At 36.8% G+C, this 15135-nt stretch overlaps 1 protein-coding gene across 2 annotated transcripts in view; it reads left to right on the top strand.

Moving 5' to 3' along the window:
- Positions 1-15135, top strand: part of LOC126366622 (cardioacceleratory peptide receptor-like) — a 478107-nt gene that overhangs the window by 318949 nt on the left and 144023 nt on the right. The window lies entirely within an intron of this gene.

Here is a 15135-nt window from a genome sequence, read left to right as displayed (position 1 = left end):
ACTCGTTACAATTTGGGAGTCTAGAGTGAATAGGCATTTGCTAGGTAAGCGTGATCCACCCTAGACCACATCGTCACTTACCGTCAGGTGAGATTAAAGAAATAAAACATAACATGAGCTTAGAGCATCTATCAGAAGATAAACTAAGAGCCCACACTTTACGCAGCTTTCTGTTAGACCAACGTAGTAGATACAATTGAACATTTGAGCACAAAAGGTGCACAATGTCAACAAATATTAAATAGCAATATTGCTTGAGGAGAGTTGCTTGAATGTGGTATTTTTAAACCTTCTCACAATCATGATCTTTCTATAATATTTTGGTATTATTATAATATAGTATACTAAGATACCATTATGACTAAATTGAAGCGATACGGATAAATCTTTCTCGAAAAGGAACTTATTAACACGACTTTTAACTTCGTTCTAAAAGCAAAGTTTAATACGGAGCCTAACATCTTTATAGGAGAGTGTTATAAAATGTAGCTGGTACTCGATATGGTCGGGATACACTCGTAAATGGACGAACACGATTATGTTGGCAGGACCGTGGGAAGTAGGTGCCGCGAGGCCACGAGTTGGGACTTTGGGAAAAGTTCTACAATTTTGCATTATTTCAGACTACTTCGTGCCCGTTTTATACCACACTTGATATAATCTTCTTAATCAAATTCTGATTTTAAATTTCTTAAAGCCTAAGGAAGCATTATTTATGTGATTTTTTTTATTTATTTATATCATTAAAGTATTGCATTAGGTATTAAGCGGAAGGCAAGAGGGAAACCACTGCCCTATTTTTTCCTTAAAAAGTAGCATGGAAAATGCTGCACCGACAAGAGCGTGGCTCTTAAATTGATGATGTTGAAAATTGTAAGGTAAACCACTGATACCGTTAAACCACAATACGGTTTGTCTCGGTACATAAATACACTTAATATGTGTACATAATTATGTGTTTATGCATTGTGTCTGGCGACGTTCGGTTGACCGAGAGTTAAAAACTCTCGGCATGTCATGGGAGCAAGCTACAGAGGCTGTATAAGATCGCGTAGGGTGGAAATCTGTTATTCAAGCCCTACATCCCAACAGGGGATAAAAGAATTAAAAGAAGAAGAAGAAGCATTGTGTAACAATATTGTGCTACAGGATAGTGCTAGGGCTAGCACATGTAATAACATGGGACTTATACATAGCTCGCGAGCAATGGATGTATATTTGGCGGCGAGGGTGTACTGCCGCCAAAGGATGTTTTCGGGGTACCGAACAGAGCATAGTACCCCGCTAGCCACAAGTTGGTAGTGTGAGTAGGGATCGACGATCCAACAGTGTTGTGTTGGAAGTTGTATAAATGCGTCTTGCTGTGTAAACTTCGATATCGCGTTTCACGACCGCTTGAAGACTGCATTATTGAATGTGACGCCATCTGTTGCATGTGAGCGGAACTAGGTGGCCAACTAGTTGGGTCCGCTACATATATACTAAACACCGCTGCCTACCCCTTCGGGAATACAGTCGTGATGTTATATTATATTTTATTGTTAATATTTCTAAAAATAAAGTACATTTTGAATATAAAAACAACTGGCTAATTGTCAGTAAGACACGCACTAAGTCCTGAACTGATAAAAGTGTCTATTTTTTGTTGTAAATACAAATATTATCTCAGACTTTTTCTTACGACTTATTAAAGACGTACGTAGAGATTATACTAACGCTCATAAAATAATATAAAAACCTAGACCCCTTATTTTTTTATGGTCGAAGGGCCACACTTTTCTAACTTGGGCACTATTTTCAAGCTATAGTGCCCAGTGGCTACGCGGAATGGAGTGGCCATTTTTATATAGACTATAAAAGTAAAAATGAGCCTTGCCCTCTGTGGTTTTACGATGCGATCGACACTGACCCCTGAGAGGACACCACTGATAATAAAGATAAGTAGCAATGTAGGGTTTTCGACCCTACATATATGTAGTTCTATAAAATATATATACAGAAATGTGCTAAATTATTCTAAATCTGAAAATAATGACCGGGAGGCATTAAGAAATCTGGAGTTTTATCGTCTAACGATAGATGTTGTACTATCGTAATTATAATCTATCGTAATTACAATACATATTCTTTATTGTACACATTAAACTATTAACACACATACATTTCACATTTTGCCCTAAACAGTAGCATGGAGAATGCTATACCGACAAGAGCGTGGCTCTTAAATTTGTGATTATGTTGTATTAATGTGCCATCAACATTCATCATCATCAGCCCATTAAAGTCCACTGCTGGGGCACGGGCCTTCCCAATGGATGGATAGGGAGATCGGACCTTAAACCATCACGCGGGCCAGTCCGGATTGATGGTTATTAACGACTGCTAATGCAGCCGGGACCAACGGGAAGGCACGCTACCTTCCGAAGCATGGAGGAGCTCGAGATAAAAACTTTTTTTTTGTTCACCCATCCTATGACCGCCCTTTGCGAAAGTTGCTTAACTTCAACAATCGCAGACCGAGCGCGTTTACCGCTGCGCTACCGATCTCCTCACCATCAACATTAATACAACATAAATTAAAAAAAAAATGTACAAAAGATGGACTTATCTCTAAAAGAGATCTCAAGAGATGAGAGAGAGCGGGTTTTTTGTATTTCTGGCTAAATGTAGTTTGTTGTTATTTTTTTCTTGTTTTCTATATTCTCCCGGGTCCATATATGGCACTATAATATTATGTACTTATAACAATTGTTTCCCATATGGTATGCAATAAATACTTTGACAATGACTTATCTTCCAGCCAACCCCGCATTGTGTGAAAGGTAAATAAAACATAAATACAAAAAATAGGGTTGGCAACTAAGCAGTAACCATAAAGTTCCACTCTGACACCATTTTTATTTCACTTCTTCATCAAAATGTTCACGCATGCTCGCCGGTTTAGTGTAACTAACTATTATATATGTCGCAGCTCACTGAATGACACAACAAGGAGCAGTTATTTTGTTTATTCTTTTTTTTGTGAGGAAACGTCAGGTTTGTACCTGGGTGAAATCAGAGATGGCGTGACTGACAACTAGTAATTTTAAGGTGAATTTGTTTGTACAAAATGGCAACACTGGCGATGTAAAAGTTGGTTGACAGGACGTCAACGAGGTGGTGTCACTGTCACTTTGACATAAAAAAGGATTGCGTCACGTTATCTCTGGGATCGCCACGTTTCCGTCCGTTAATATCTAAACAATCAACTTGCATTGTAACTTCTCGGTGTCTTATTAAAGTAAAGTGGGATTTGATCAAGCAGCTCGCATCGTTATTTCTTCTGATTATGGACGGTGGCCGGTTTGAGGAGACGAGTGATGGACTCTCGTCGGAGGGGATTCCCCCGGATCCTCCGATATCAGAAGTGGGATTAGTGAACTTGGATGAAGACAATGTGATGCGACGTTCACAACAAGACAATGTAAGTTTGGATTATCACAATCAGAAGAAGATTATGATGACTATCACATTCGTGTGACCACGTGATGAAGATGTAGTGTCATGCCTGAATTTGGAGATGGACCTGACTTTGAATTGACCTGGACTTTGTTAATGATCGGCATCACTACATGCCGTAAGATATGATGGCGTAAACATCACAATATTTCCATACTGTGTGCAGTCGTGTTTGGAAATTATGGTACCTCAACTTGGAAACTGTTATTACGGTGAGTCGTTTTCATACTGGAACCTTATTGTTATTGACTTCATTGCTGGGTGAATTTCCGTTTCTAATAATGAGGAAATTGATTTAAAATTAACTTGGAAATTATTATTTCCCTTTGTTTAAAAAGAAAATTGACGAGACATATTGTGTCAATCCGTGTCAATCATACCGCGTTTTCCAATCTGTTTTCATCATTGTCAAATCTTTGTATTTTGGTCTAAAAATATTTCGAATTGGTGTAGACACGCTTAACCTGCGTTGTTAAAGTTGTATTTTCTCACTCCAAGCAAAAAGATATTAGTTATGACATGATAATTGAGTCTCGTTAAATTACGTGTTTTGTAATCTACCGTCATTCATCAAATCTTTCAATATTCAACATTCTTTATTGTAATCTTTTTAAACCTATTAAAAAAAAGACATGCGAATACAATAATACAGTGAATTCTTTTGTTTTATGTCATAATTTGACACGTGGTTCGGCAACTGGTGAATTGCGAGCGGCGATGTAAGTGGCGCGGGCTGAGCTGTAGCCGTGTAAAGTGATGACATCATGGCAGCGCGTTGTATACCAGCCAGACTTGTTGCGCTGGTGCTGTTGAAGACCTAAATCATGTCATAAGACCAGTGGCTATCTTTTATTGGAAATTATTATAAGTCCTGGTGAGTCGTATCTGTTTTACCTGATTTGAAAGATGGGAAGTTTTATTAGGATGAAAACGAATATAGTGCAGAAAGTTCTTTTTTGTTAACTTTAGTTAAATTGGAAATCGTAATGAAGTGAAGTAAACATTGCGAAGTAAAATGATTTGGATTATGATTAAGTGGAATAGGCTTGGAAAAATGCCTCGAAGCGAATTGCCTTCTGAGTTAAATGTTACTGATTTAGAGAGTGAATAAGATGTTATACGACACACATACCTTGATATCGTTATTTCCTCTGTTGGTGTGCCGCTATCTGTTGAGGTAGTGATGAGATTAAAGTGTTCTTTTGTTGGTGTGCCGCTATCTATTGAGGTAGTGATGAGATTAAAGTGTTCTTTTGTTGGTGTGCCGCTATCTATTGAGGTAGTGATGAGATTAAGGTGTTCCATTGTTGACTATGAGCAATGATGATGATGGGTTCCATTACATACTACATGTGATGATGATTAAGGTTTCCCGTCACTTGATGCAAGTGACGATGAATAGTGTGTCCCGTCATTCAGCTGTGTGAATGATGATGATTGTAGAGTTCCTGCTGCAGATAAGCGGTGGATGATTATTAAGTGGCAAATGGTTGCCAATGTTGACTTGTCACCGAGTATTTGTGTGCCCGTGTACGTGTGTGTTTAATGAACGGTCTAAGATGTTTTTTTTATTTTATTTTTGATCATTAGTTGTTGATTGAGGCATTCTTTCAAATTGTTTACTCTGTGTTTAAAACAACCCAGTAGTCAGTGGGTGACGCACGCGGGCAATCCGCTCGTGTAGAGTCACAAGTAGAGCTCATGTAGAGCCAAAGTAGAGCTCATGTAGAGTCACAAGTAGAGCTCATGTAGAGTCGGAAATTAGTGATGTAGAAGAAATTGTGTAACCCATTGACCACTATTCTACCAACTAAAATGTAAAGTTTGTGTGCTTTGTTGAGATATCGTCACTTAGTGTAAGTGGCATGAGTTGCTATCGCTCGATTTAGGTGGTAGCAACGACTGTGTGAGCTATCGTCACTTGATGTAAGTGGCATGAGTCACTACAGCTCGATTTAGGTGGTAGTGACGCCTGGTTGTGAGATATCGTCACTCAGTGGAGTGGCATGAGTTACTATCGCTCCTTTAGGTGATAGTAATGACCGAGATGCATAAAGATGATGATTTGTGATTGTAGAGTTGATTTTAGTGTAAAGAGTAATTGGATTTTCAAGTATGGTTGTTTATAGGATGAATACTGGTCAATGGTCCGTGTATTGTTAGTTGATGATTTATCATGATGAAATGTAAGCTTAATCATGTGAGAACAAAGTTTGATCCCCTGTAAGATTTGTTTTGCATTGGGATGCTTCAAGTGAGGAAGTCAGGATGGGCCGAGTGGAGATGCTCTGGTGTTTGCTGAAGACTAAGAACTCGAAAAGGACTTACAAACACGCTCACGACCGTGTACGTAAAATACCAGATCATCAGGATCCAAAAAAGTTAGACATAGAGGTGAATGGCGATTCTGACGCCAATAAAACTGTTTGATGTTTTCTTTCTATGCTTTGTTATGTCTCGCCGATTTGACAACTGATTAACTTGTGACCGTGTTAAGACTTTGACTCACTGACTGGTGTGGTGGGTAGCCATGCCTATAGTTTGTATGGTGGGTACTCATACGACTTGACGTGCACTTGGTGGTTAGCCAAACTGCTGCATATCTGCTTGGTGGGTAGCTGAGCGTGTGCCTATGACTCGGTGGTTAGCTGATGGTTGCACTACCTGGTGGTTAGCCAGCTAATGATTTTGGTGGTTAGCCAGCTAATGATTTTGGTGGTTAGCCAAAGCTCTCTTGTTGCACTTGGTGGTTAGCCAACGTAACGACAGTAACTCTCGTGAGGGGGAATACGTAATTTTGGCTATCATCATATGGCCGTTACGTGCCTCGCGTAGAAAGGAAGTTTTATTGAGATTATAAAAATCGTACTTGACGGACTAGACTTGTTATATTGAGAATTTCAGTGAGCCAAATGGGTTAGATAACAGAACAGTATGATCTTGTAGTCGTAACTTCATTGTACTTGGAACCTCTTGATCTGCAATTACTGTTAAACTGTAATGTACCGGGTTAACTATTCTCAACTGTCTTAGAATTTAGGTCAGGAATGACCGAGCGAACTTGGATACTGTGCTGTGATATATTGGTTCAGATTAACACACGAGGACGTGTGTCAAGCAGGATGGCCGTGTCGCAGCTCACTGAATGACACAACAAGGAGCAGTTATTTTGTTTATTCTTTTTTTTGTGAGGAAACGTCAGGTTTGTACCTGGGTGAAATCAGAGATGGCGTGACTGACAACTAGTAATTTTAAGGTGAATTTGTTTGTACAAAATGGCAACACTGGCGATGTAAAAGTTGGTTGACAGGACGTCAACGAGGTGGTGTCACTGTCACTTTGACATAAAAAAGGATTGCGTCACGTTATCTCTGGGATCGCCACGTTTCCGTCCGTTAATATCTAAACAATCAACTTGCATTGTAACTTCTCGGTGTCTTATTAAAGTAAAGTGGGATTTGATCAAGCAGCTCGCATCGTTATTTCTTCTGATTATGGACGGTGGCCGGTTTGAGGAGACGAGTGATGGACTCTCGTCGGAGGGGATTCCCCCGGATCCTCCGATATATACTATATTTCCTTTCAATGTATTGCAGTGGTATTAAGTAACAAATAGACTAGACCGACCACAGATTGAAATACATCGGACGATAATACTATCGTAACATAGAACAAAACGGTTTGGCGTGATGAATTGACTTTGCCTAGTCTAAGACACAGACTAAGAGAAATTGTTACTGGACTTAAGTAAAAACTACTGGACCTGTCTTGGGATTAAAAGCTGAAAAAGAGCGATAAATCTTGCAGTAATATATTAAAAGGTATATGAATCTGTGTTACTTCTTTTGCTTTGATTGTTTTTGTCCGTTTTACTGGATTGACTTATGATATTAAATGTATTAACGGCCTCCGTGGTCCAGTGGTTGAGCGTTGGACTCACGATCCGGAGGCCCCGGGTTCAAATCTTGGTTAGGTTAGGTTAGGTTACAGGCTGATCACCTGATTGTCTGAAAGTAAGACGATCCGTGCTTCGGAAGGCACGTTAAGCTGTTGGACCCGGTTATTATTAACTGATGTAAGTGAGTAATCGTTACATGAGCCATGACAAGGGCCTTTGGCGGTTGAATAAGACACCAGGGTTGATGAGATTGGTATTCCACCTCACAACCCACACGATAAGAAAAAAACTAGTGTAGTTTAAGTCTGATTTAGTGTCGAATTAAGTATAGTTAGATGTTCCAGCCTAAGATTGTAATCTAAGTTCAATGTCGCGGACTCTTTGTGTGGGCAGTGACTACTTAGTTTTCGGAAAGTCGTTAAATTACATTTTAACTCCATATTTATTATGGATTATTTTTGTTTTATTTTATTTTTTGTCATGTATTTTTTTGTTAGATTCGCGATTAGTCAAAGACGCTTAGCAGCCACCGTTGATGAGAAGTCCTAAGATATGATGAACCTCATGCTGGGAATCGATGTTAGAAAGGAGACAATCACTCTGGCGGATTTAGAACATGCTCGGGAATTTCCAGCTGCTGAATATGTTCTGTTTTTTTCGCTCCCAAATCAGCATAGAAGCTAAGACATTTCAAAAAACTGTTATATTTGTACTTACAACCATTTCTTTCAACGTAGGGGAACTGTACTGTGAGTATTGTGACCACGATTTCTGTTCAGGGTGTACTGTTTTGTGTAATTGGGTCGTGTACTAGGTTCAAGATAAATTATGAAATTCTGATTACTAAATAAAGACACATCTAAAACTAACGAAAAACATTTTCTTTTTTATATTAAACTTATTTATGAATTTTAATCAAGAAAAACGTAATAATAAGTCCGACATTTTGTCACGTTTTTCTATGACGTCACAGAGTGCTTTTTCATACAAATTCCATAGTAATTTCGTGTTTTGACGTTTAGTAAAAAGTAACTGATTTGACTAGTTGGAAACTAGCCTATTGTTGGAAGTTTTTTTATGGCTGATTCATTATAGTGGTTGCCTTACCCACACCTCACCGAGTAAGTAATATAAAATACTATGTAAATATTCTTCTCCACATAATTGAAACCAATATTTATTTTATGATCTCCTGTAGCTCTAACATACGCAAAGTTATAAAATTTTGTCACGGTCATTTTGACGATATAATTATGTCGTTTTCTCGATTGTATTGACAAATATGTCTGTCGAAATAGGAACAAAATCACGTGGCATGCAAGTTAGGGAAAAAACAAACTTATCGATTTCGACATAAGTCGAATCGATCGATAATTTTATCAGGTTGCGCATGTTAGCCAATATGTAATTTAATTCCGTAGTAATATTTATTAATTTTTTTCCGGGTGAGAGCCTTCAGCACCGGGTGAGAGTCTTCAGCGCTCCCCATTTGTCCGGCCAAGTAGTTAATGCTATCTGCGGCAAATCTACAATAAGTCACGTCAAAAAAAAATGAATTTTGTAATATCTGTGACGTATAATTATTATTATCAATAAATGACAATAAATAAAATTTAGCTTCGATCGCCATCGACTCGCAAAGAAGAATAAATGACTATGACTATGACTAGCCCTACTGACGCAATACCTAATGGCGCACCCCTAACACTCCATACAGATATCTCGTTTAATACCTTGTGCTGTTTAACGTGTTATAGCGAGTGAGACAGTCGAATAAAATAGCTTCACAAACTCAAGGAACCATAGTCATCCGACTAGGTCTCTCCGGAATTTGAATAGAAAGTGCAGTCAATAAGCGTCGGGCATTGACTGTGAACAGTGACGAGACGTTCCCATGAATATTCCCACTTTGAAAACATTCCCGGCAGTAAAAAGGCGAAACCCAACAAATAAATTAAATTAAATTAAATAATAATAATAATAAATAAAAAATAATAATAATTAAACAATACCTAATTAATAAATAAATATTTATATTTTAATATTTATTTTATTTTATTATTATTTAAATTTTATTTTAATTTTATTAATTATTATTTTATTCTTTAATTTATTTATTATTATTTTTTATATTTGGGGGAAGGATGTACCTACCCTTCTCAATGGCAAATAAATGATTATGATTATGAAATAAAAACATGTGTAAAAAGAGCTTTATTACTTTACCTTCAGCCAGATTTAGATTACAAGAAATAACAATTTGAAAAAGAAAAGCAGCCAGTGTCTTTACTATTAAAGAGATATTACAACGGGAAATTTCCTTTTTGGGAATATTCCCGGGGACGGCACATCACTGACTGTGAGACGTCCCGGTATCTCCCGGAATGTACTACGTGACATACCGCACCGCTTCACTTCAGTCGTGCCCACACCTTCCCAACGATATTGTGGTTTTGTATAACTTTATTGCTTATGGATTTTCTTGAGGAATCAGTCTTATTGCCCATGGCCATTTACATAAAACATCTATGTATACTTACAGATTAGAACCCTTTTTTTTTGAAGTAGGTGTATACAGGGTGTTAGAGACACCGTAAAGTCCCTCGTATTCTTTGTCACCTTCTATGTACCACATAAGCAAGCTCGAAGCTTATTATGAGCTCGGTTAGTTATTGGTAGTTAGTTCATCTTACGATGGATGTAACTCTGACTATACTTTCCTCATTTCTTATTCTTCATTCCTCGTGAGCTTCTTCTTATCGTATGGGTTGTGAGGTGAAATACCAACCTCATCAACCCTGGTGTCAGGATTATTACTGAGCCGCCAAAGGCTCTTGACATGGCTTATGTAACGACTACATACTTACATCAGTAAGTAGTAACAGGGACCAATGGCTTTTCGTGCCTCTAGTTACTAAATAACGTGTAATCTATACCTTGGTCTATAATCGTTACATGAGCCATCTCAGGGGCTCGATAGTAACCCTAACCCCCGGTTTGATGAGGTCTGTAATCCACCTCACAACCCACACGACAGAAAAAGAAGAGTAGAGGAAAACATTTCATTTTATGTTTACTACTTTTATGTGTACCAATAAGTTAAGACATTTGTTGTAGAAGAATCAAAATCAAATCAAATCAAATATACTTTATTGCACACAACATACAAAACAAATTAACACAGTTGATGATAGATACAGTACAATCCGGCGGCCTTATAGCTAAGCCGCAATTTCTTCCAGGCAACCAGTGGATAGGAAACATTATTACAATTTGGTGCGGGACAGTGCAACATCTTGTATAAAATAATAAATACTATAAATAAATAAAAAAAAACAAATAAAAGTAAAATAAATAAATAAAAATAAAATAGAAATATATAAATACATACATACATATACCCATTTATATCAGACGTATATATTTTGATTAAATATAAGAAGAGTCGTTAAAACGGCATTTTAGGTTAATCAACCCGTTTTCACGGGTCCGCTTGAAGATTTGACAGATCCGGTTTTTTACAGAAGCGGCTGCTTGTCTGACCTTCTAACCCGTGAAGGGAAAACCAGCCAAATACAGGTTAGATCACATACATCGGAAATGCATTTCTCGGGAATGTGGGTTTCCTCTTTATATTTTACTTCACCGCTGAGCACATGATAATCATTTATGATACAAACATGAATTTGAAAAACGATTTCAAAAATTATAGGTTTAGGCCCGTGCTAGATTCGAACCTGCAACCTCACAGTGAGAATCAAGCGTTCTTCTAACTGGGCTAACATGGTAATAAGTTTACTCTCAAAATAAATATCTACTTTCTTCAATTAAGTACTAAAATTACAGATTTTATTGCCTTTTATTCTACCGCTAGAAAATAATAATTATTTACTTTCCATTCATAAGTAAATGTTTAATTTGAAAAAAATAAAAATAAAGTTCGCATATTAATTAAGAATATGAACTTAATACAAATCAAAATCATGAATTCTATGAAATATTTTGTCCTTAATTACCTAACTTTGACCTTTATACGGAGTGACATTGGTTACAATTTTAATAATAAAGTAATAATTATAGGCACTTAAATAGCTTTATAAAATCCATGCAAAAATTGCTAGCTTTCTTTAAGATTAGGTACTTTTTATACCACAAAAAGTGAGTTATTCGAAATAAGTTTTGGGAATTCCAACTCGTTGACAGAATTCCGGTAATAAATTATTATTAAGTACCGCAAAATTACCGAAAAAAAATAAGTGTGCTTGTCGGAAATACTTCGGAACCAAGGCCAAAAGCAGCTTAATAGGTAAAATTCGAAAATAAATGGCCTCACGCGAAATTGAATTTTAATAGGAAATGTGTGCGAGATTTTGCTACCTAAAAGCGAAACGAAAACCAGACTGATAAATATGCAATTAAGTTTCATATTTCAGTCGAATTTCAATTTCCACGATGTATATTTGAGTTATTTTCGTGACGATTATATTCAACATAGAATCACGCCTGTAACCACGAACGAGTATCAGAGGTTAGTACATTCACTGCTCGCCAGCTATGTTTAAGTCTCATTATACTCGCTCCTTGTTCGAGAGGTTTTAAACAGTGTAGTCTACGTCTTATGCTCCAGCATCGTCACAATTTTCAAAGCTCATATCCAAAGCTAAAAAAAAAGTTAGTTTCCCGCTTCCTGAACGCAGCTGTCAACTAATGTCATTACGGTTTTTGTGCACCGGCGCGTCACTTCGCCTCCGTAAATAAACTAATTGAAAACTAATATTTAATACAAAAACATGATTGATATAGTGCGAAAAATCTGTTACTTACATAATCAAGTGCTTTTTTATCTAAAAAAGCTAGAAACAGTACCAAAGAAAAAATGTGGATGACGACGAGCGTAAGTTCTTTTTGATAAAACAAAACGTGGATTATACTGGTAAGTCTTAACATTATCCATCTACTAAAACAAGAGAAGATATAATTATGATCAATTCAATTTAATTCCTTTTATTGTCGAAAACAAATTACTTTTTTTTTGAGGTTATAATTTTATAATCCTAACATTCGAAGAAGTAACTTAAGTTGGTACTTATTACTAATAAAAGTAACTAGTTTTATTAACAGAAATAATAATAATATTAAAATTGTATCGTGTTCGTGTTATAACAGTGATTTAAAAGTTATACTTTATTCCGATGTTGATGTTGTTTAAATTCGCCTTATATAAGGCAGGCAAAGATCTCAGGACTATACAGTCTTGACTTTAGTAATTTAATATTCGAAAATCACGATCAAAATAGGCTTAGGCCTTGTCTTCAGTCCCTGATTGCCGCGTTTTTATTTTCATCTGTCAAAAAAAAAAAAAAATTTTTGTTTGTTTTTGTAATTGTGTTCTTGGCTTATGTTGCGGTTGATAACTTACTATCAGCGAATGAAATGAGCAGTTTTATTATAAAACAAAGAGAACCAGTGAAATATAACCGCAGAATGGCATAGAAAAGTAAATAATTAACTCGGAAATAATTTGACAAGTTCAGATAATTAGATGACAGAAGCACTTCATGTTTACCCTGTTCATCAAGAAGTACCTATGACACAGTAGTACTCAATATCACAGAGGTCATCTACACCATTGGTAGACAAGATACATAACTTATACAAGATAACCATACTTAAAAATGATATTATATATATTATAACAGTACATAATCCCTTCTCACAGTCTCTGTTAAGTGGTGTTAATAATGTTATCTTCTCCGAATGATACTTACAATATAAGATGATGATAATATACCCTAACAATAAAAACAGAAAGAGTGTTAAGAGAGTACAGGCAAAAGATAGCCTTATTATAGTAAGCAATTTCTTCCAAATTACTCTAATCTTATTATAATTCAAGCTTCCAACGTATGGGTGATAATTATTGGTACCAACATAACCAACAAGAGAACACCACTTGGAGAGTCACCTAGTTAAGCACTAGTAGTGAACTGTCTGACTAGAGAATAGACAGACTATTTGTTTCCCTTTAGAGCTATCACAATAGAGGATAGACAATGGACTTGATGTATCAATCAATCAATCAATCAATAATACTTTATTGCACAACGACATATACAAAGGACATAAACAACCCTATTAACATAAAAATAAACCACTAAGACCATTGCTAAGCGCTAATATACCTATTTTACATTTCCATACCTAGAGCTATCACTTAGAGGATAGACAATGGACTTAAAGGCACAATGCAATGAATGTAAGAGCTACCACTAAGAAAGTCGCCATTGACAAGCGCTAACATATCTATTTCTCATTTCCATACCTAGAGCTATCACTTAGAGGATAGACAATAGACTTGAAGGTATCAATGCAATGAACATAAGAGCTACCACTAGGAAGGTCGCCACTGACAAGCGCTAACATACCTATTTCTCATTTCCATACTTAGAGCTATCACTTAGAGGATAGACAATGGACTTGATGGTATCAACCTAATTAACAAAAGATCTACCACCAGGAAGGTCGCCATTGCCAAGCGCTAATATACCTATTTATCATTTCCATGCCTAGAGCTATCACTTAGAGGATAGACAATGGACTTGAAGGTATCAACACAATGAATGTAAGAGCTACCACTAAGAAAGTCGCCATTGACAAGCGCTAACATACCTATTTCTCATTTCCATACTTAGAGCTATCACTTAGAGGATAGACAATGGACTTGATGGTATGAACCATATTAACATAAGAGCTACCACGATTATGGTCGGCATTGGCAAGCGCTATATACCTATTTCTCATTTCCATACTTAGAGCTATCACTTAGAGGATAGACAATGGACTTTATGGTATGAACCCTATTAATATAAGAGCTACCACGATTATGGTCGGCATTAGCAAGCGCTATATACCTATTTCTCATTTCCATACCTAGAGCTATCACTTAGAGGATAGACAATGGACTTGATGGTATCAACTCAAATAACATAAAGCTACCACTACAAGTATCGCCTTTTGCTAAACGCTAGTAGATAGCTAGAACATAGACCAACTATTTTTTATACTTTTATTTCCATGTTTGGTTTGTCACTTGAGGAATCGAAGATAAACCATTGAATTGTCGGGGCTTACCTACCCATGTTGAAACTCAAGATTAGACTAATGCTGAGAAACAATAGACTATTATGTCAAATTGATTATTATAAAATAATGAGAGTACAAATTCTGAAGAAATAACCGACAATTCAAAACCTAAAAGCCTCTGTTCTATTAATCAACCTCAACTGTGCTAGAAATCAAAGTATGTAATGTCAGAGATTACTTTCAAAAGAGATAACTGTACACAAGACATGGTTAGAGAATACTGCTATTAAATTCTTTCAACCAACATCATAAAATTCAAATAGCACATAAATAATAATGAATAACATTGCCCGAAGAGTGAGTAAACGAGATAGCAACAGGATCTGTGGAACAGAGACAACAGTATCAGCAGGCAGCCCCACAGCCAACAGCATGAACAGAAAGCCCACAAGGAACAGTATCAGCAGGCCGCCCCACAGCCAGCAATAAAAGCAGTGATGCAACCAGTCATGATCAGCAGTGCTATAACCAGCAGTACCAGCAGCCCTACAGCCAGCAGTAGTAGCAGAGCTACAACCAGATGTATTAGCAGTCTCACAGCCATTAGTATCAACAGTGGCCCAGGCAGCAAGGCCGTTTAAGAATAGCACCTCATG

The sequence above is a fragment of the Pectinophora gossypiella genome, chromosome 5, assembly GCF_024362695.1.
Source record: "Pectinophora gossypiella chromosome 5, ilPecGoss1.1, whole genome shotgun sequence".
NCBI classification, from domain to species: domain Eukaryota; kingdom Metazoa; phylum Arthropoda; class Insecta; order Lepidoptera; family Gelechiidae; genus Pectinophora; species Pectinophora gossypiella.
Note: the sequence above shows the minus strand (reverse complement) of the source record. Positions and strands in the feature narration are given on the sequence as shown.